Source organism: Onychostoma macrolepis, chromosome 03 (genome assembly GCF_012432095.1).
Source record: "Onychostoma macrolepis isolate SWU-2019 chromosome 03, ASM1243209v1, whole genome shotgun sequence".
In the NCBI taxonomy this organism is placed as follows: Eukaryota; Metazoa; Chordata; class Actinopteri; order Cypriniformes; family Cyprinidae; genus Onychostoma; species Onychostoma macrolepis.
Window position 1 is genome coordinate 9,503,301 of NC_081157.1, and position 21,091 is coordinate 9,524,391.

Here is a 21,091-nt window from a genome sequence, read left to right on the forward strand (position 1 = left end):
ATGCTGGTTACGTGCCAAATTGCACAAAACTAGCTGGCAAACTATTATTCTATGTGAGCGATTATTCATTTGTAAATGTGTACCCTCAGAACGTAAAGAATATTATGTAAAGAAAAAAGGTGGTTTTGTTATGTACTCGGTGAAACATACAGTAGGCCTCATTTATCAATCTAACGTAGAAACGAGCGCACAAATCAACTTACGACAGAGCTCACGTGTGATTTATGAAACATTCGTATGCCGCCAATCCCATCGTACGAAAGATCGCATGTTGATAAATGTGGCGGAAGAAAACAATCGTCGTTTGAATATCACGCCCCTAAAAACACCCCGGTTTACAAGCCTCACCCCTAGAGTTTACAACATCTCATGAAACAGAAACTGATCTTACTCCAAAAACACCCTTTAACCTAATAATTGCAAACAATGGCATTCATTTATATGTATATTACATACCAGTAAATATAACGAAACATTTATAAACATTATAAACACTTAATAGATTATTTAATTCTGCTTAATCCACAACAAACCCTTTAAATTTAACGGTACTACAGAACAAGAAAGAAAAAAATGAGTAGCTATAAAATGTTATATTAAACTATGACGTAAAACACAAATTAGGCTATAGTGGCATTCATTATAAACAGAATACAATGTCAAGCTAAAATTAATTTATTAAAGCGTAACTAAACAGCATTGGGCTCACAAGCCTCTCTCATTCGACATCCAGATGTTTCCATTTTTGCCGTGTAACATTTAGCTGCTAAACTATTATCTTTGTACTTCACTTGTGTTCCAATATCCACGTAAAATATCACCCTTCACATGCGCAATAAATGTTTGTTTTGGTGCTGCACACTGATTTTACAGTGGACCTTGTAAATTGAGCAGTGTAACTTTTATGTTTGGTTGACTGCATTTTAGTTTGATTAATGGCTGAAATGTCAAGTTAGTAACACTGAAATGTTATGTGTGTGCGTGTGAGGCACCTGCGTGATCACCCATCAGTTAAATTAAAAAAATAAAGATATAAAGAAAACAAATTAAATGCACAAAACGATCAATAAACAATTGATTGCCCTTGCATCTTTAGAACATGAGGTGCATCACGGGCACATTTGTCCAGAGCCCCTTTCACACAGAGATTCCGGAAAATACACGAATAATGTGTTCCATCATTTGTCCCGGGATCGTTTGAGTTTGGTTCATTCACACTGCCAGTGATTTTCCGGAATATGTGTGTACATTCACACACATCCCGTAAAGATCCCGTAAAGACACGTGACATTACGGCGTGACGGGTAATGTGACGCGTACCGTTTCACTAAAGCTGGCGACGATTTCATCTTCAGCGCGTTCACACAGAGGCCACTCCGGCAATTTTCCGGGACCAACGTGCAGTGTGAAAGGGGCTCAGGTTTCATCCACAGACAACTAAGCCAGCCCAGCTAACACACGACGTAACAGTTACGTAATTTATTCGTAATTTTTGGTAATTTCATGACTTACCAACAGACAACGTTACCACAACGTCGTATGCTCGTAATTCCATTACCATCCCATTACCGACTCACAACGTCGTCAGTACGTCCTCATAACGTAACAAGATAACCAAAAACGTCCCAGACAGGTCCTCTATTCGTAATAATTTGGTAATTTCATGACTTACTGGCAACGTAACTGCAACGTCACTAGCCTGTAATTTAATTACCAGAATGTGTGTGCGTTTTTAGTCTGCAACGTCGTACGCCATAATTTAAACTGTATTTCTTTTAAAGATTTTATTGCTATGCGGTACGTTTGTGAGAAAACAATTTTACAAAAAGGAACATATTTATCCATTTGCTATAAACAATTTTGACTTTTTATCAAATTCATTTCTGGGAGAAAAATCCTCCTTAGAGGGAGACATCCCTGCACATTTCATAAATGTACAATGAAAAATTAATACCATAAATTTGCTTTGCGCAAGATAAGATAAATACAAAAACGCACACACACTTGTAGACTTCATGTATCAGACATCTAAAGCGTTCAGCATATTCAACACCCAATTGGCTGCAACAGCTGTCTAGTGCTTTGTAAAAAAGCTCAGATTTAATCCCTATGATCTGTACTATTTTTAAGTCATTTATGATCAACAAAGGTAAGTGTCCACACACTATTGGTCAAAGAATATAAAGGGTTTTCTCCCATTTGTAAAATGCAGTATTAAGACAAAACAAGTGCATAACTGTCCTTATGTATTATATCTACAAGTGATCACAATTCTATCTATGGTTTTTCAACCCGATTAAACATTTGCACACTGGATTGAAACAATAACCAAATTCAGTTATTGACTAATTTTAAATGCATAGGTATCGGCTTATCACGTATAAACGAAGTTCATTGTATTTATGCAAAAATGTTTAAATTAAGTTTACTTTTACCTATTGTTTACCTATTTTATACAGAAATGGTGCATAAGACACAGACACCACAAACCACAGAAACCCTCTTATTAACATTTAATTTACCATAACACATCTAGTTCTTTACACCACAAAACTGGAAAAAAAGAAAGAAAAGTATTCACTGATTTGTGATATGTAATACTACATACTACAGCAGATGACATTATCAATTAATATGTATTAAAAGGACAGAGGTGAAAAACAGAAAACAAACCAGAACAAATGAATACAAATATTCAAGTTCAAGGGACAATCATGGTCCAAGAATAGAAATTACACAAAATTATTGTCAGATGACAATCATTCCAGTGACAGCAGTGACAAATCTGTAATCGGCTCACTGAAAAATAAGAAAGGAGACAAGTAAGTACATTTTGCTTGACAGGCTGGAATATTGTTTAGTTTGACTGGCCTGTTATTTATTCTTCTACAATTTGCATGCTTGCTGGTATTGTATTTAAGGTTATGGCCACACAAACTTCACATGCTATTTCACAGCAAATAAAGACTTAACATTCAATAACTTATTTTTATTTTCCTTGCAGAAATCCAAGCTTTGTAGATGAAAACTGGAGACATGGTTTTAAAAATAACATTACATTTTTAAATGTCATAAGGCAAGACTACAAAGCTTAATTTAATGCACAGAAATAAGACTGTGTATGTTTAAGAGACTTCTGTGTTGATCTTGATGCATTGCAAAATTGAGTTGTCCAATTTTATTTCTTATTTAGAAATAAAGAAATAAACAGGATCTTGACAAATTTCCTGTTTTACTAACATGTATCTTAGATGGTGGGGGTTTAGAGTATTCATTATGAGTAAAACACTTAAGTACTGTTAAAACAACCTGTCTGAATAATCGAGTTTGATTGGCTGGAAAATGTGCAATTAACTTTTATGAATAAACTGATAACAAAAACACATCAACACTGCCTGTCACGTTAATAAAATATATTCACTACTGAATTTCAATTTTTTTTTTTTAATGCAATCATGCATCTCTCTTTCTCTCTCTCAATAACTATTTCAAATAAATGCTATAATTAATTAATTCAAATAATAATAATAATACACACTACTTTATTCTGTGTCTGATTCAAAGCGGACAGAATGGTAGATCTAATGAAAAGAAGAAAAAAAAAAACACATGCACATGCAAAGCATGCAATGACTGTGGCAACTTAAACATTTGAAAGGATACTATGGCATAGGTATTGCTTTCCTTATTCAAACTGATTTTTTTCCCCCTGAATATATGGTTGACTTGAAGAATGAAAGCTACATCATACACTTGGAAAATTATGAGCTATACCGCTTATCGACAATAGGGGTGTGACAAAACACTTGAGACAAAATACAAATACTTGGTTCACTAGAATGAGAAATTTCCAATAACAAAATATTTGTCTTCTAATTACAAAAAGTCAAACAATTCAGTTGTAATTTGAAATTAACTAATCTAGGGCTGTAACTAATGATTATTTTGGTAATCAAGTACTCTACTGATTATTTTGACAATTGAGTAATCTGATATTTTTAGTAACACAAACAGGCTTTAGTATGACTATTTAATATTTATATATAAACTAACGATGAGGCAATAATAATTGGCTCAAATAAAATATCAAAACTAAGTAACTGCATGGTTTTCACACCCTGAAGGAGGACGGTTTGCACCGCTACGCGTGGGTTGCTTCTTCCCATGTTTTTAAAATGTTCTATCATGATATAGTCAGTATTATAATAAAGACTTTTAAAATAATTTTGAAGAAGAGTGCCTTGGATTCCCTTTCTTTTGATACTGCATGGTTTTATTGAACAACACTGTTAAAATACATAATGCAATATGCCTATACATTATGAATTGCATTTGGAGGCTAGAGATGCTTTTAAAAATTGGGTTTTAACAGGGAAAGCAAGGTATGGTCCAGAATTTGAGAAAAAGAAATTGGCAAATGCCAAATTTAAATATGCTGTACGGTTTATTAAAAGAAATGAAGCAACCATGAGAGTAAATTCAATGGCTAAGAAATTTCAGAAATGTGATGTTCATGACTTTTGGAAAGAAGTTAAGGTTATTAATAATAGTAAAGTACCGCTGCCAGCTAGTATTGAAGGGGTTGTTGGGGATATTGTCAAATTGTGGAGAGAATATTATAGGGATATTTTTAGTTGTGTTGAGAGGCAGGAACTTGAAGTAGGTCATGTACCGAGTGATACTGGTGTGATTATTAGACCTTCTGAGGTTAATTATGCTAAAACAAAAGGAGGATCGTAAACAAAAGTTTCCCTCCTTTAATGTAGGTGACCAAGTATTAAATGAGGTAAATAAAATAAAATATCTGGGTCACATTATTAGAGATGATTTAAGTGATGATGAGCGACGCAATTTTTTTGACATTAGTCCTTTTTTTCCCTGAGAATAGCACATAACAAACTGTACCGAAATTGTGACCCTAAAAACATGATACAAACCAAACCATAATTCAAACCGTTACAGATACTGTTATATCTTTTCATACTTACGAAGGAAGGTAAACATCTGTTCTGCAAGCAAATCCCCTCTATTCTCATTCACCAATATGGTCACCAGTTTGTAGGAGCTCCTAAAATCAAAACCATGATGAAATGCATGGCACAATAAAACACAAAACATATACATAACAGCATGAGAAATAATACTGGTGATATTCATCTGGGTAACTGTAAGGCACATACCCGAAATTGGAGTTTGTGCGAGAAGAGACAACTAGATCTGTATACATCATGGTGACCTCCATACAAAGACCAGTTGCCGAAGAGTGTCTGGATGATGGAGGGACCACAGCCAAACATCAGGACAGAATTCTGTATGAGTCAGGTAAGCAGAATAAATTGCACTGTAAATAAATATTAATAAAACAAATGGTAAAGTCACTAGTCAAATTAGTTTAATCCCATAAAAGCAATTTATCATGACATTATCACACACTAACAGTGAGATATTCAAGAAAATATCCTTTACGTATCAAAAGGCAATACATATTATTCTGAATAATATTCACTAGGCTTAGGGAATAACTTTCTGAATTTGCACATGCTTTGATGTCTTTAGGTCACAAATTTGGAATTTAATGGATTTATAGTTTTTCATCCATTTAAATTTCTAAAATTATTATAAAACACAAAATTGCATATTCTGCATACTTAACACACACCATGGTTGGTTACAAAACAGCATCTGACCAAAAGTAGTTCACTTTTAAAAATGTTACAACAATCCCAACAATATCGAATATACTACCATAAAACCATTTATACAGACATATCATACATTTCCAAAAATATCACCTCTGAACCATCACGTTCAGCTCTTCTTCATCTATTGGCTTATTGGCGACTCGCATGCGTACATCGCCACCTATAGGGTTGCTCAATTATATTGAACAAAGAGGGACCCTCAAACTGGGAGAAAAAGAAGGAAGTTTAAAAAAAAAAAATGTGTGACTGTTATATTTTGATAACACCATTGCTTTGAAAATAGCAGGAAAACACAAACACCACACTATTTGAAAACCCCATCTTTTTTGACGTTTAATGCTAAGTTAATGCAATGTTTCATTATATAAATGTACATAAAAAAAAAAAAATGAAAATAAACTCTCTCAATATTTAAATTCTTAGTCGCGTGCCAAGCCCGCGAACCGGGCAGCGGGGCATATATAAGCCGGGTCTGTGCGCACCTCGCGCACACCTGACTCCCCTTCGAGTGACATCCCAGCAGTGCGCTTTTCTGAGGTGAATTACTCTTTACTTAACCGATTTAGTTAAATTACTTTTTAAAAGTATGGGCCGACAACAAAAATAAATGACATTTAAACCTATGAAGAAAAAGTAATACAATTTTATGATAGGTAATTTGAATTATAATAACAATAGTCTGAGGGAACAGTTCGTTCTTCAGAGGGAAATAACGTTAACCGCTAAAATAAACATCAGGCGTTTTCACTCATGAAACTCATTAAATTGTTATAAAAATTTGACTGTCTTTTCCGGTAAATGTACCACATCTCACACAGACAACGATTTTCCGTCTTTTTATATAAAGTCCGCTCATTAAATGCCGTTACAGCAGTGTGACGTCATTGCCAATGAAACCAATCCGCTCCGTTTGAGAGACGCTCTTTCGTTTGAGAGTCATCTGTCATGTTAACGTTACTTGAAAAGAGATCAATTATTCTTAAGATCTTCATTATTCATATTTGTATGGAAAGTAGTGCGTTGCCACTATGGTTGTCACAGGTTTGACTGCGAGCGTGCGAGATCTCTCGCTCTCTCTAGGTGAGCTACGCTAGAGGTAGAGGTAACTCTAGAGAGAGCTCACGCGCTTGCAGTCAAACCTGTGACAAAAATAGACTGTATGGTGAAAAAAAAATAACTGAAGCAAGATCATTTTTTACATGTTGTACAAATTATTATAACAATGTCTTAAATATTTTTCTTGTTTGTGGAAAAAAAAAAAGTATACATGTGCATATTTACTTAATTATTTTACAGATCTATTTTTGTTCTATGTATTATATAATTGTTTGTTCCTTATTTATATAATGGACAATGCTTTGGCAATACTGTGCCAAGTCATGCCAATAAAGCTGAATTGAATTGAATTGAATTGAAAGAGAGACTCTCATAAGCCTTTACACCTGTATGAAATCGGTCATCCCTCATTTTGTAACAACAACAACAATTATAATAGAAAATAATAATAATACTAATAATGTTATTCTCAAGAATGAAAAAGCATCTTACTGTGACTTATTTGTTAGTGGGCTGCAAGGTCTCAAATACATTACTCTGCATTCTTCTCATCTTGCATTATCAGATGATATTACAGATTCATCAGAGCCTTTATAAACTTTGGGAATTTATACCATGATAATTCTCTTCTCTCTTTTTTTCAGTGTCAATTGCCGTCTGATTGTTGTAAGTGAAAATAGTAGCAGTCAACCTACATCCACGATTTGTCACTTTCATCATAACATGCCAATTCATCAATAATCACTGATGAAATTGAAAGCAATTTTAATTTGTGCAGACATAATTTCACTCATATTCCGTCTTCTTTATTTTTCTCTCTTTTGCTGGTGTCTACAGCAGCTACATACACCCCAAAGGCTCTTTTCAGAGCCATATCACAAGAGCGTCTTTGGCTTTGTAAGTATATTTTGACTGACTGTCAGATCCCTCTCAGTATTTGGGTTTAGATCAATAAAGCGACATCATGCAGCATGTTAGTAATGTCTTAATGAAGACATTAAAGGGATAATCATTTAAAAAATAATAATAATAATAAACGGAGCAATTCACACCATTGGTGCTCAGGCCCTAAATACATAAATAAGTAAATAAATAAATGAACAAGCATCCTGCATCTCTGATTTGCCAGTTTTATCATAACATACTAATACATCAATAATCACTGATGAAACAGAGAGAGAGAGAGAGAGAGACTCTTACCCGTAAAGATGAGAACTCCAATAATGAAATCGGCCTCATCATTTTAAAAACACTATAATTTTAAAACAACAAAAAAGAAAAAACAGATAAATAAAATAGCCTAAATGATTAAGTACAACATTTAGAATTTAGGAAAGATAGAAACTGATCAAGTAGGCTGTAATTAAATAAATGAGAATGAATGAAACTGCATCTTACTGTGACTTAATATGCTTCTTATTAGTGGGTCTCAACAAATGCCTTGCCCTCTGCATTCTTATCTATAATTGTCTGATTTTATTGTACATATTAATAAATCAGAACCTTAATTAAGTTAACTAAAAATGTGAACTATGAAAATAATCTTAGGTCCTAATATGAAAAAAATGATCACGTTTTTCAGTGTTGATTGCCACTTGATTGTTGTAAGTGCTCAACTGATGAAAAATTTATATTTGTACTTATAGAACATTTTAATCTGTAGAGACATAACTCCCTCGTATTCATTCGACTTTCGTTTTCTCTCTTTTGTCAACAGCAGCTAATTGTACCCCAACAGCTCTTTTAAGAGCTACAGAACAGAGAGTCTTTGGCCCTGTAAGTATACATTTTGACACACTGTCAGACACCTCAGTATTTGGGTTTAGATTCATTAAATCTATTCCGCAAATATACAACAAATTAAAGACATCAATGTCTTAAGGACACCAAAGGGATTGTTCTTTTTAAATACAGTCTAGTATCCGACATGACACACTGAATAGTCCATTATTGATGACATAAGTCAACACATTTTAATTTGTAGAGACATAACTCCCTCATATTCATTTAAGATTTTCATTTTCTCTCTTTTGTCAACAGCTAATTGTACCACAACGGCTCTTTTAAGAGCTATAGAACAGAGTATTTGGCCCTGTAAGTATACATTTTGACACACTGTCAGACACCTCAGTATTTAACCCTCTGGTTGTGTTTTCGGGGGTCAAATTCACCCGGAAAATATTTTCTTTTTCCTGAAAATACTAATTAATATTATCACATTGGACTTACTGACTGACTTACTGCCTCTGGCTTGCTCAGTTGGTTAATTTCTAGATTATCGCCAATTTGATTGCACAGATACTATTTAAACTAAACTGAGCTAGACAATGACATCTCTGAATTCAATAATGAAATGCCTTTAACTGAAAATTGAGTGATATCATTATACATTACTGACACTCTGTCCTCCAATTTGATACTGTTAAGTGCTTTGACACAATCTGTATTGTTAAAAGCGCTATATAAATAAAGATGACTTGACTTTGTTCACATAGGGTATAAGTACTTAGAATTTTCGTATTTTTTTGTGGGTTTTATTTCACCTAGTAACACTTGTGGTGTTCCCGGTCAAACATGACTGGACTCCGAACAATTGCTTATAAATCTGTCATTATGCTATATTATCACCAAATATTGAATTCAACCTTTTTGTCAACTTGTTTTCTTTCATTTAGGACTGGTTTTGTGTTTCTATCTGCATCTGATTAACTGTAGGCCTCATTTATCCGAAAGTAGGCACCTCATTTTTTGAGTGAAAATTTGCACTATTTCTCACACTAGTTTGCTTTAATGTTTAATCAGGAAGTTTGCTTTTTAAATGCTTTTATTTTGTACAAAATTGCACAAAGTCACACTTGTCAAAAATGGCCGGCCATTTAAAGTGAATGGGAAAGAATGAAAGTAAGAGAAACAACTAGTGTTCGGAGCATGTTGTGCTTGCAAACATAAAGGCCTTGGACCTGTGGATGTGTGGATGCATGTATACTCACGCTATCACACACACACACATCTATGCACACAATCTATTGTGAGTATTACACCCATTTCATCCAACCCTGAACTGCATGCAATATGCTTTTATGAATCTGATATTATAACTCTCTCTCTCGCTCGCTCTCTCACACACACGCTCAAACTGCCTATTGTAAATTGATATTTTCGAACATATTCTTCCCAAACTACGTTTTCAGAGTTACGTTTTTTGCTAACATTTTTACATTTTCAACGAATAAAAATCAATGTAAAGATATTTATCACACATGCAATGTAACTACTTACTCATTAATCGCTTCCGAAATACCGATGTCCATGTTTTATTTTTATATGGAGCACCGTGAAAACTACAACAGAAACAAAGAAACATAGTTTTACACACAACATTACAAAGCACATCAACGCAAATAAACAAATATACAAAATATTAACAATTTTTCCGTGTTTACCTGGTTACCAGCAGTAAAATGTGTATCGGAATTCACATCTTGACCTTCAGTTTGCGCTAACACTTCCAGGTTAAATTAATCAGGGTCAAACTAGGAGAAAAATGAAAATAAAATACCAACGAAATTATGAAATTGGCCCACATACACAGTAATACATTATATTGTATCATGAAAAAAATAAAAAAAATAGACACTAATTCCTGAATCACAAATTTGGTTTTATATTCGCACATTTCCGCGTTCAATAACTTTCTAATTATATGTGCAATAAAGTAATTTTTTTTAGCAAATTCTAATCCGCGACATCATTGTCAACCTACTACATTTTTTTTCATAATCGATCAAATTGGGCAAGTATTGTTTAATGTCATACTTACTTGTGAATGTCCGATGCAGTGTGATTAACAAAGTAATTGAATGCAATAGTCCGAATGTGCCAATATAAAACCAACTTTACCCAAGTAACGTCAGCTACATGCAATGTCAGTTTATACCGTTGTAAACTATTATAGATTGGTGTTTTCTAACAAATTCTTCCCAAACTAAGTATTCAGTTACGTTTTTTGCTAACATTTTTACATTTTCAACGAAGCTAAGTCCCATTGTCCACATATGTGGACCTCAAGTTTAGAGGCATACTAAATCTTTACGGTTACATAAATGTCAAATTTGCATGCCATATTAATCATACAACACTATTATGCATAACTTAACAAGAATCTACAATGAAATTTTATTAGATTTTTAACCTTGTGGGCGTTTTGGTCTGGTGCGCCTGCCTGATTTCCTAGATGTTCGCCGCCATCTTGAAATTTCTATGTAATGTAATTCTTCTGACACCACCAGATGGCAGTGTAACGCCAAGTCGAAGGAGGTTAATATTCTAATGATTTTTGCCATAATTTTTTTTTTTTTAAAAACGATAATTTTGACCCATATTGTTGTTATATTGTATTGTTGGCTATTGCTACAAATATACTGGTTTTGTGGTCCAGGGTCACATGGCAATACGACCTGAGTTTGAATCCACCTAACTCATACTTCTCATATTCTCATATTGATATTCAATATATAAAAAAAAAAAAAAAAAAATTGGAAATATATTATACTTAATTTATATACATTTTAAGTAAGTATAAATAGCATCTAAAAACTATTTACACTTACAATAAATAATTAAATAAAAAAATAATACTTTCTATAACTATTTGCAATTAGTGCAAAGAAAACACTTTTTTGTGCAAATAGCTTAAACATGATAAGTTAGATGTATGCTCCAGATTTATAGATTTCATGACTCAATTCAATTCACAAACTCTCAAATGATTTCCAATTTAAATGTGATTCAGTATTGATTCAATTTTAATTATTGCAGACAGTTCAAGATGTTTTCCTTTTATGCATTTATCTCAGCCATCCATGATAACAATGACACATACTTGCCTAAACAATAAATAAATAAAAATCCAATCTAGCCCTGATTCTGTACCACCATTTCAGATTTAACATCTCTGCAACATGTTGATTCAGCAATAAGTTTTCTTTAATGACTTTTGAAAATTATTTTGCACATCTTTACAGACATGCAATATTTGATTTTGAAATATTTAAAGACATTGACAACCTTAGGTATAAGATGTTTTTCCCCCTCACCAATATTCTTAGTATTTAATTTTACATTTATCTTAGATATTCATATTAGCATAATTTGCAACATGCATGCAACATTTTAAGGAACATTACTGTAATGTTGTGTACTGTAATGCTAGCAATTGTGAGTAACATAGTAGTCATGTATTCCTTTAAGCTTCTGCAATAAGGACATCAGTTTGACAGTCACCTCTGACAGCTGATTACTCTTCATTGTAACTGAATCTTCAGTACTCACAACTTGATGTGTCTTTTTTATAACTGATGTCAGATGCATTGAAGCTATTCTAGCTTAACTGTAAATGATGATTTCCTGAAATCAATGGATATCTGTGCTCTGATTGTCTCTGACAGGCAGACTACATCCCAGTATTTGGATCTTGAATTCCTCTGGGAACCTCTATTCAAGCCCCCGCAGCCTGATCAAAGTAAGTGACAAAGTTGAAGAATAGTTCATTAATTTTTGATACAAAAACAGAACAGAAGCACATTACACTATAATATTTACAGACAAACAAACGAGTGAGACAAAAAGAGAACGTTCAAGGCAATATCTAAGATCCTGGAGAGCAGCTAAACGTATTCTTCAAAAGGTATCTTCAAAAAACAACACTGACTTGGACAGTCTGGATGATCACTGCAAAACAGTCACAGAAGGTCAGTGGGATGCAGGTGATACCTTGGGTTCCATAGAGGACACAACATACCATCCATCTCCAGTGTCATCTGAAGCATCCTCAATGTCCTCTGAAGCATCCTGCCCTTTGGAAGAAAATGACTGGGAGGATAACTTGGAGGAAGTCATGGACCTGGGAGAAAATAAGGATGACACATCTGACCAGGAAGACAGCAAGGCTTGCTCATCCCTGGCAACAGACCTGGCATCCTGGGCTTCTCAGTTCCAAGTAAAAAGCAATGCCATTGACCATCTGTTGAAAACTCTTCAAAAACATGGACATACTCATCTTCCATCTTCAGCCCGTACTCTGCTCAAAACACCCAGGCAAGTAACCACAATGCAGAAATGTGGCATGGAGTATTTGCATTACCCACTGCGTCAGCAATTGCTGGACAACCTGGAGAAGTACCCTGTTGAGGAGATTCTGAACAATGACACAATTAATCTGTCATTCAGCATTGATGGCCTGCCACTGTTCAAGAGCTCAGCGAAAGTTGTATGGCAACTGTGTGCTGTTCACCTCATGCCCATCATCATTTTTCCAACAACATTAACTTGTGGAAACAAGAAACCCACCGATCTGACCTTCTTAGACGATGTTATAGCAGACCTTAACGATTTGCTGTCTAGTGGCCTTCAGTACAGGGAGAGAAATTTCACCATCAATGTTCTCTGTATTGTGTGTGATGCTCCGGCAAAAGCCTTCACATGAGGCACAAAGCTGTGCTCCGGATACTATGGCTGTGATAAATGTGACCAGAAAGGTGAATGGTTTGGCAAAGTAACATATCCAGCCACAGAAAACCTCACCTTGCGCACAGATGCTTCATTTAGGAGCCAAGTTCAGCCTGAGCATCACAATAGCAATACTCCATTCATCCAGCTGCCCATTGACCTGATCAAAAGCTTCCCAATTGACTACATGCATCAGGCATGCTTGGGGGTGATGAAGAGGCTTCTTGTCAGTTGGACCTGTGGAGAAAGAAGAGTCAGGCTCTCCACCTTGCAAAAACAGCAAGTCAGCTCCAGGTTGCTTCAACTGCGAAATCAAATACCTTCCATCTTTTCTCGCACCCCTCGAGGCCTGGATGAGCTTGAGAGATGGAAGGCAACAGAATTCCGTCAATTCATGCTTTATACAGGCAAGCTTGTGTTGAAAGGAATTCTTGGGCATGACATGTACCTTCATTTCTTGGCATTCAGTGTGGCAATGTGCTTTCTAGTTTCCCCAACACTGATCGAAAAACACTCAGCATATGCTAGAAGCTTGCTAAGCTACTTTGTCAGCAGAGGACGAGAGCTCTATGGGAATGAGTTTATAGTGTACAACATCCACTCAATGCTCCACATCACTGATGATGCTGTACAATTCAATGGTCTGGACAACTGCAGTGCATTTAAATTTGAAACGTACCTGCATTCAATAAAGAAGATGGTACGAAGTGGAACACACCCTCTTAGCCAGATTGCCAACAGGATTGAGGAAAGACGTACATCCACAATTGAAAACAACAAAGACAGACAAACAAAGAAGAGGATAGAGCATTCATCCTAGACGATGACAATGGCTGCGAGATCACCAATGATGAGGAGAAAAATGGGCATGTTCTTTGCAGGATATATCATAATCCTGCACCATTGTTCATGGAGCCCTGTCACTCATTTCTTCTGGGGGTGTATATCTACAACAAAAAACAAACAACAATGAGGTGGATCCCAAAAAAACTCACTGAAAAGAGAGCAATCAAAATTGAAAAAGAAGACACTGTGACATTTATGGCCATCTTACATCAGCAGTAAATCTTTCATAATGTAAGAGAACTTTAACAAATGTGCATATTCTTTGAGATGCAATAAGCAATGGTTTTAGTAAATTGCTGACCTTCCTTATCTCTTCCTTAGAATGTATTTCATCGTTGAATTCACAGAGGAGTCAACAGTTGGCATTGTAGCCAAGTGCTGGACATATCAGAAAAATGGGGTGCAAAACTTTTTTCTAACATTCCGCATCAACAATATAATCCTGATCAAAACATTAAAATCAAGAAATGTATATAATATTTTAAAAGTGTCTATTACTACACATGCTAGCAACAATACAGCTACTGGCCACCTTCGAACCCAACTAAAAGAGCAAAAAAGGAAGAAATTCCAGATGAAGACAACTGGATTTCCAGGAAAATCCGTGTATTTGCAAATACTGGTAATGTTTAATTTATTAGAGGATACATTTAATTATCTGATTGTACATTATGATTATGTTTTTGCTTTACCATTGGCTTTATATTTTCAGACAATTTTGAGAAGGCCCTCAAGTGGTGCAAAGCAGCAGAATACCATTCTGCTGTAGAGAGTGAGGCTGACATCAATGAAAAAAGGTTAACAAAAACACCTGTCAGATATGATGACAGCAGCGATGGTATGCAATGCATTACATTCAGCCTTGAGTATTGTGTAGTCCATTAAGATCTTCTGAAAGTGAAACGGAAAAATTCAGATCATTATCAACTTTCAAAGAATACATTGCTAATTGCACATTGATAATGTGTGATCTATTTAGATGAGACACCACTGAGGGCACCCCCAATCAAAAGAAAGCATCAAGGTACCATTGTAAATTCCATTCAACAAAAGACTAATTTTGCTGTTAAAGCAATTTTGTAATTCAAGTCAAATGCAGCTGAAAGTAAATTAACATTTTGCATGCTTTTTAGATGGAACATTTCCTAAAAAAAAAAGCAACAATTGGTGAGAAAAGGCCAAACAAAGGTATCATTATATTTGTATTCTATAAATAACTAAAATTCTTTAAAATGAATGTTTAAAATAAAAATTTCCCTCACTAAAACAAAACATTTCTTTTTCAATTTTACATTTCTTTGATACAGCACCAGAGGCAAAACTTCCAAACCCACCCCAACATAAACCAAGTACATTAGTAGAAACATTTAAAACATTATAGTACTGTGCCATGCATACATAAAATATATTTTTTGCAATTACAAGTAATTTTTTCTCTCTTTTTGTCTTTGTATGCTCAAATAGACAAAGTCTATTCTTCCCAAAATCCCACCTGTGACCATTCAGTTCCGACTCCATCACATGATTTACCTAAAGGTAGAACTGAATAAATGATTTAATCAAACACTGAGGTGAATTCTCTAAAAATAAATGGACCCACTGATAGTAGGGCTGAGCGATACATCGGATATTAGCGATAATAGCGCAATAATTATGATGACGATGTCAAATTTGAAAATATCGTGAATACTGAATATTTCAAATTCAAGCATACTTTCCCAAAAGAACGCGCGGAATATCCAATATCACGTCCGCACAAGAGATAAAAGGATACATTTTCTGCCCGGTGTTTTGTTTATCTTAAGCAATCTGGCAACCATGTGCACGTGCTCGCTCCTCATTGCGGAAGCGCCGCCGCCGCCGATCTGAAATCACCGACAAACAAGCTGGAGTTTAGTGATCAAAATGAAAGTGTCACTCAACCAGTCTGTGTTCTGTCATGAGAACTCGACTGTATTGTTTGCGATTGGGATCGCTGAATAAATCCACTTACTCAACTGCTGTTGTTTGAATAGAGAAACATAGGCTATTGCAATTTGGAATTTCACTGTCATAATATTTTTCATTTGTTTTACCAGTTTTCATAATATAGACAGAGAGAGTGCAAGTCTTTGGTTTTAATTATATTATACACACACACACATACATACATACACATATATATATATATATATATATATATATATATATATATATATATATATATATATATATATATATATATATATATATATATATATATATATATATATATATATATATATAAGCCTATATTGAATCAGTACACATACCATGTGTTCTTAGCTAAAACTTGGAAAAAAAATACGTATCCCAGTTTAATTATTTCCTCCAGTTGCACAGTGTAAATTGTCAATTGCATGCACTGAAAAAGTTGACAATGCACGTTCTGTACTTGTTTTGCATTACTTCAGTTACATTTTTTTTTTCATTATTTAAAAGCAAATGCAAACATATCGAGATATATATCGAATATCATAAAAAGTTTGAAAATATTGAGATATCAAATTTATTTATATATCGCCCAGCCCTAACTGATAGTGACATCTTTGGTGTTCATAACCACCACAATTTAATAGCCAAATTGACAAAAATAATTGCAGAAATAAGGCAAAATATGAAATACCACATGCAAAAGTGGCGCAACTCTTTTGTGAACTTGTCCTATTATTAGATTTTCCAAGGTTAAAGTTGACAACTGTGTTTTTATCATGCTTACAGATGCTGATGAATCTCTGATATGCCATTCTGTCCCTGTGGCAGAGCATTCAAACGATGGTAAAATTTCTAGTTTGCATTCAACATCTGTAAACTATATTTAGAATGACTTAAGGGTGATCACAAAACACAGTATAGACATCTTCATTGATTAGAACACAAGTTTCTTGAGAGATTAAATATGCGCTAGCCTGAAGTCAGTGACAATACTCTTTGATAATGTAAATGTTCTTTGCTCTCTTTTTGTATATAATTTATTTGCTTTTTGAATATCTGTGCAAATGAAAATGTTATAAATAGTAGCATACAATGTTTTTATTAAATTCTGATTGTTAAATAATAGATTACACTTACCCTGGAGTTGGTTCACCCTACACCTATGCTGAGATGTGTAAACTGGTGCTCTTTGATTGCAGTAACACTGCAGGTTCTGCTTCAAAAAGTAGACAGCCTGGCAGCCACCCAGAGAGAAATACTTCTCCTACTGAGGAAACGCCACTTCCTTGATCTTTTTTAAATAGAGTTTAAAATGGAGATTAACAAATCACACAACAAGATTGTTGTAAGACGAGTAATTTTAAATTCTGGTCCTAGGGACCCACCCAGGGTCCCCGTGGGTCTTTAAAAGGCCTTAAAATTTTGATTTGTTTATTAAATTTAATGTCATAAAAAGTCTTTGCCCTAGACTACCACTAATTAAACCTTAATACAGCCAGTCTTACGGTGCTCTACAGTGCAACCATTTCAATCATATTTGCACTCACTGCTCAAACCACTGGCAAAGTGATCAGCTAAAAAATAAAAGAGTAAAAGAGTAAAAAAAAAGGGAAAATCTGACCAAGCCCCTGGCACTTATTATTTAAATAATATATATTTATGACATTAACAAATATATCTTAACTTTTAATAATAATAATAATAATATTGTCTTTTAAAAATAAAAAAGCAGCATTTAATAATCATGATAATAATAAATATAATATAATATAATACAATAAAAGTATTAATAGAATTGTTATTATTAAAGTACCTGTCAAAGGTTTGGAAACATTACATTTATTAATGATTTTGAAATAAATCTCTAATGCTCACCAAGGCTGCATTTATTTGATCAAAGGTAATGTAAAACAAAATACTCAAATCCAAGGCACTCAAATAGTGTGAAAAAATAAAAAGCCTTTATTCACATGGCTTTAAAATTTAAAAACAACACATTTGTTTATTTTAATAGGTTATCCGCCAGACGTTGCACTTTAATTATTGGGCAAAACCCAATATCAGTAATTCCTCCTAATTCCTAGTAAATAAAACCTATAAATTCCTCATAATTCCATCTCTGTGCACTTTTACATATACAGTTAAATAAACTGATTTAAATACTCATTTTAAATTAATGCTAAAATTTTGTACCATGTAAAATTTCTGTATTAATATGTACAATTATGTAAGTTTCTACTTTTCAACGACTAAATTGTGAAAATTAGAAATTAACAATGACAATGACTTTGTTGACTGTAATTACCTGCATGCCAAAACGTGGTTTTTCACAGATTCACCATCTCAGCCTTATTGGTGGGGCCAGTCCAGGGGATTGTGTCAGGAGAGTGATGCGGGCAGTGGCGACAAACATTGTGTGGAGCCACTTCAGTCTGAAGGGTAAAAGGGAGAAGTTGCCTCTGATTGACACATCTGTGTGCAAAGTCATCAAACGTGAGTCTGAAAAAAACACCATGCCAGAAAACATTTCACTGAACTTGTAAATGATAAATCTGGATTAATCCGTTCTTCAAAAAACAAAAAAAAATCATCATCATTTACTTGCCCTCATGCCATTCAAAACTACTGTCTTGCATAAAACAATCTTTAGCCATGTAAATCAATGTGCTTTTTTTGTGTGAGGAAAATATGAGCATCTATTTTAGTGTATCAACAAGGCTCGAAATTGCGTCCATTTTGCGTCCAAAATCAATTTAAACTTATTGGAAAAGATTCATTTCTATCACTGCTGTGAACTGACCACCACACAGAATATGAAGAATATCAAAATCAGCTAGATTACCAGCACAATAACACAAGCAAAATATTGTCAGATTTCAGATTAACTTCGTGTTTTACGAAATTAATCTGTCAGTGTTTCTTTTCATTTTCTCTTCTTCAGCCCTTTGAATTTCCCGCGGTCAAGTCAAGTCATCTTTATTTATACAGCACTTTTAACAATACAGATTGTGTCAAAGCACTTAACAGTATCAGGTGCATTAACTCTATTGGAGGATAGAGTGTCAGTAATGTATAATGATAAGATTAAACACTCAATTTTCTCAATTATAGCTTCCTGTCACCTGACAGCGGAAAGCAGTGACTGGGTGACTGACAGCTAATATATTTACCAATCTGCATTAAAGTTAAGAATGTAACGATGAAATCTGTTAATATTTAATTTGTAGTTATGGTGCTCATAAATTTTTGGTGGGTGCTCCTACATTTTTGCTGGTGCTCCTAACTTTTTAAAGTTGGGAGCACCAGTGCTACCAAGTAAAAAAGTTAATTTCGAGCCCTGATCAGAAAAGACAAAACATGTTTGTTTCAAGTACATGGAGTCAAGTAAATAATAACATTTGTAAGTGAAATACCAAAATTAGAATGAAAGTATTATGGACATTGATGACGTAAATTTGAGCTCATAAATAAATGGTACTTACATAATATTTGTTTTGTTTTTTTTCTGTTTTGTTCCAGATGCAGTCATGAAATGCAAGTCCGAACTTGGAGAGAAAGACGTCGAGTGCTACATTGCTGAGACACTGAAACATGTGCCAGCCCAACTGAAAAAGCATGTTCAGGTATTTATATTGAATTGATAAATGTCAAGGGTAATATTTTCTAAATATCTCATATTGCTCAGACAATGGTTCGATTTGATTGAGGTTTCTCCCTACAATTCAAAGCACAATAAAAATCTCATGTCATGATAGTTGCATCTTTTTCTCAAGACAACAACTTTTTCCTCAACAAACGATTAGGATCGCCTGTTTTTAATTAGAACTTAAGAGCTTAATATTATCCTATCGATTTAATTTGCTAAATCTTTGTCACTTATGTCACCTAAAGCTTATAGTTTCCTCACAATATGCAACATTTACTCAGAAACCATCGTATATCATCACTGCAGTTAGCTTACCACCACACAGAATATGAAGAATATCAAAATCAGCTAGATTACCAGCACAATAACACAAGATCAGCACAATAACACAAGCAAAATATTGTCAGATTTCAGATTAACTTCGTGTTTTACGAAATTAATCTGTCAGTGTTTCTTTTCATTTTCTCTCTTCTTCAGCCCTTTGAATTTCCCGTGGTCAAGTCAAGTCATCTTTATTTATACAGCACTTTTAACAATACAGATTGTGTCAAAGCACTTAACAGTATCAGGTGCATTAACTCTATTGGAGGATAGAGTGTCAGTAATGTATAATGATAAGATTAAACACTCAATTTTCTCAATTATAGCTTCCTGTCACCTGACAGCGGAAAGCAGTGACTGGGTGACTGACAGCTAATATATTTACCAATCTGCATTAAAGTTAAGAATGTAACGATGAAATCTGTTAATATTTAATTTGTAGTTATGGTGCTCATAAATTTTTGGTGGGTGCTCCTACATTTTTGCTGGTGCTCCTAACTTTTTAAAGTTGGGAGCACCAGTGCTACCAAGTAAAAAAGTTAATTTCGAGCCCTGATCAGAAAAGACAAAACATGTTTGTTTCAAGTACATGGAGTCAAGTAAATAATAACATTTGTAAGTGAAATACCAAAATTAGAATGAAAGTATTATGGACATTGATGACGTAAATTTGAGCTCATAAATAAATGGTACTTACATAATATTTGTTTTGTTTTTTTTCTGTTTTGTTCCAGATGCAGTCATGAAATGCAAGTCCGAACTTGGAGAGAAAGACGTCGAGTGCTACATTGCCGAGACACTGAAACATGTGCCAGCCCAACTGAAAAAGCATGTTCAGGTATTTATATTGAATTGATAAATGTCAAGGGTAATATTTTCTAAATATCTCATATTGCTCAGACAATGGTTCGATTTGATTGAGGTTTCTCCCTACAATTCAAAGCACAATAAAAATCTCATGTCATGATAGTTGCATCTTTTTCTCAAGACAACAACTTTTTCCTCAACAAACGATTAGGATCGCCTGTTTTTAATTAGAACTTAAGAGCTTAATATTATC

At 34.2% G+C, this 21,091-nt stretch overlaps 2 long non-coding RNA genes across 2 annotated transcripts; both read right to left on the reverse strand.

The window, feature by feature from the left end:
• Positions 1 to 1,916: 1,916 nt before the first annotated feature.
• On the reverse strand, positions 1,917 to 6,793 carry LOC131537618 (uncharacterized). The gene is made up of 4 exons (XR_009270340.1): positions 5,793 to 6,793; positions 5,181 to 5,309; positions 4,989 to 5,068; positions 1,917 to 2,799 (listed from the first exon to the last, which is right to left on the reverse strand). It is a non-coding gene; the product is annotated as an uncharacterized LOC131537618 (long non-coding RNA).
• Positions 6,794 to 13,555: 6,762 nt separating this feature from the next.
• LOC131537617 (uncharacterized) lies at positions 13,556 to 19,913 on the reverse strand. The gene is made up of 7 exons (XR_009270339.1): positions 19,547 to 19,913; positions 18,370 to 18,563; positions 17,202 to 17,355; positions 15,604 to 15,976; positions 14,923 to 15,002; positions 14,167 to 14,212; positions 13,556 to 13,986 (listed from the first exon to the last, which is right to left on the reverse strand). It is a non-coding gene; the product is annotated as an uncharacterized LOC131537617 (long non-coding RNA).
• Between the last annotated feature and the right edge of the window lie 1,178 nt (positions 19,914 to 21,091).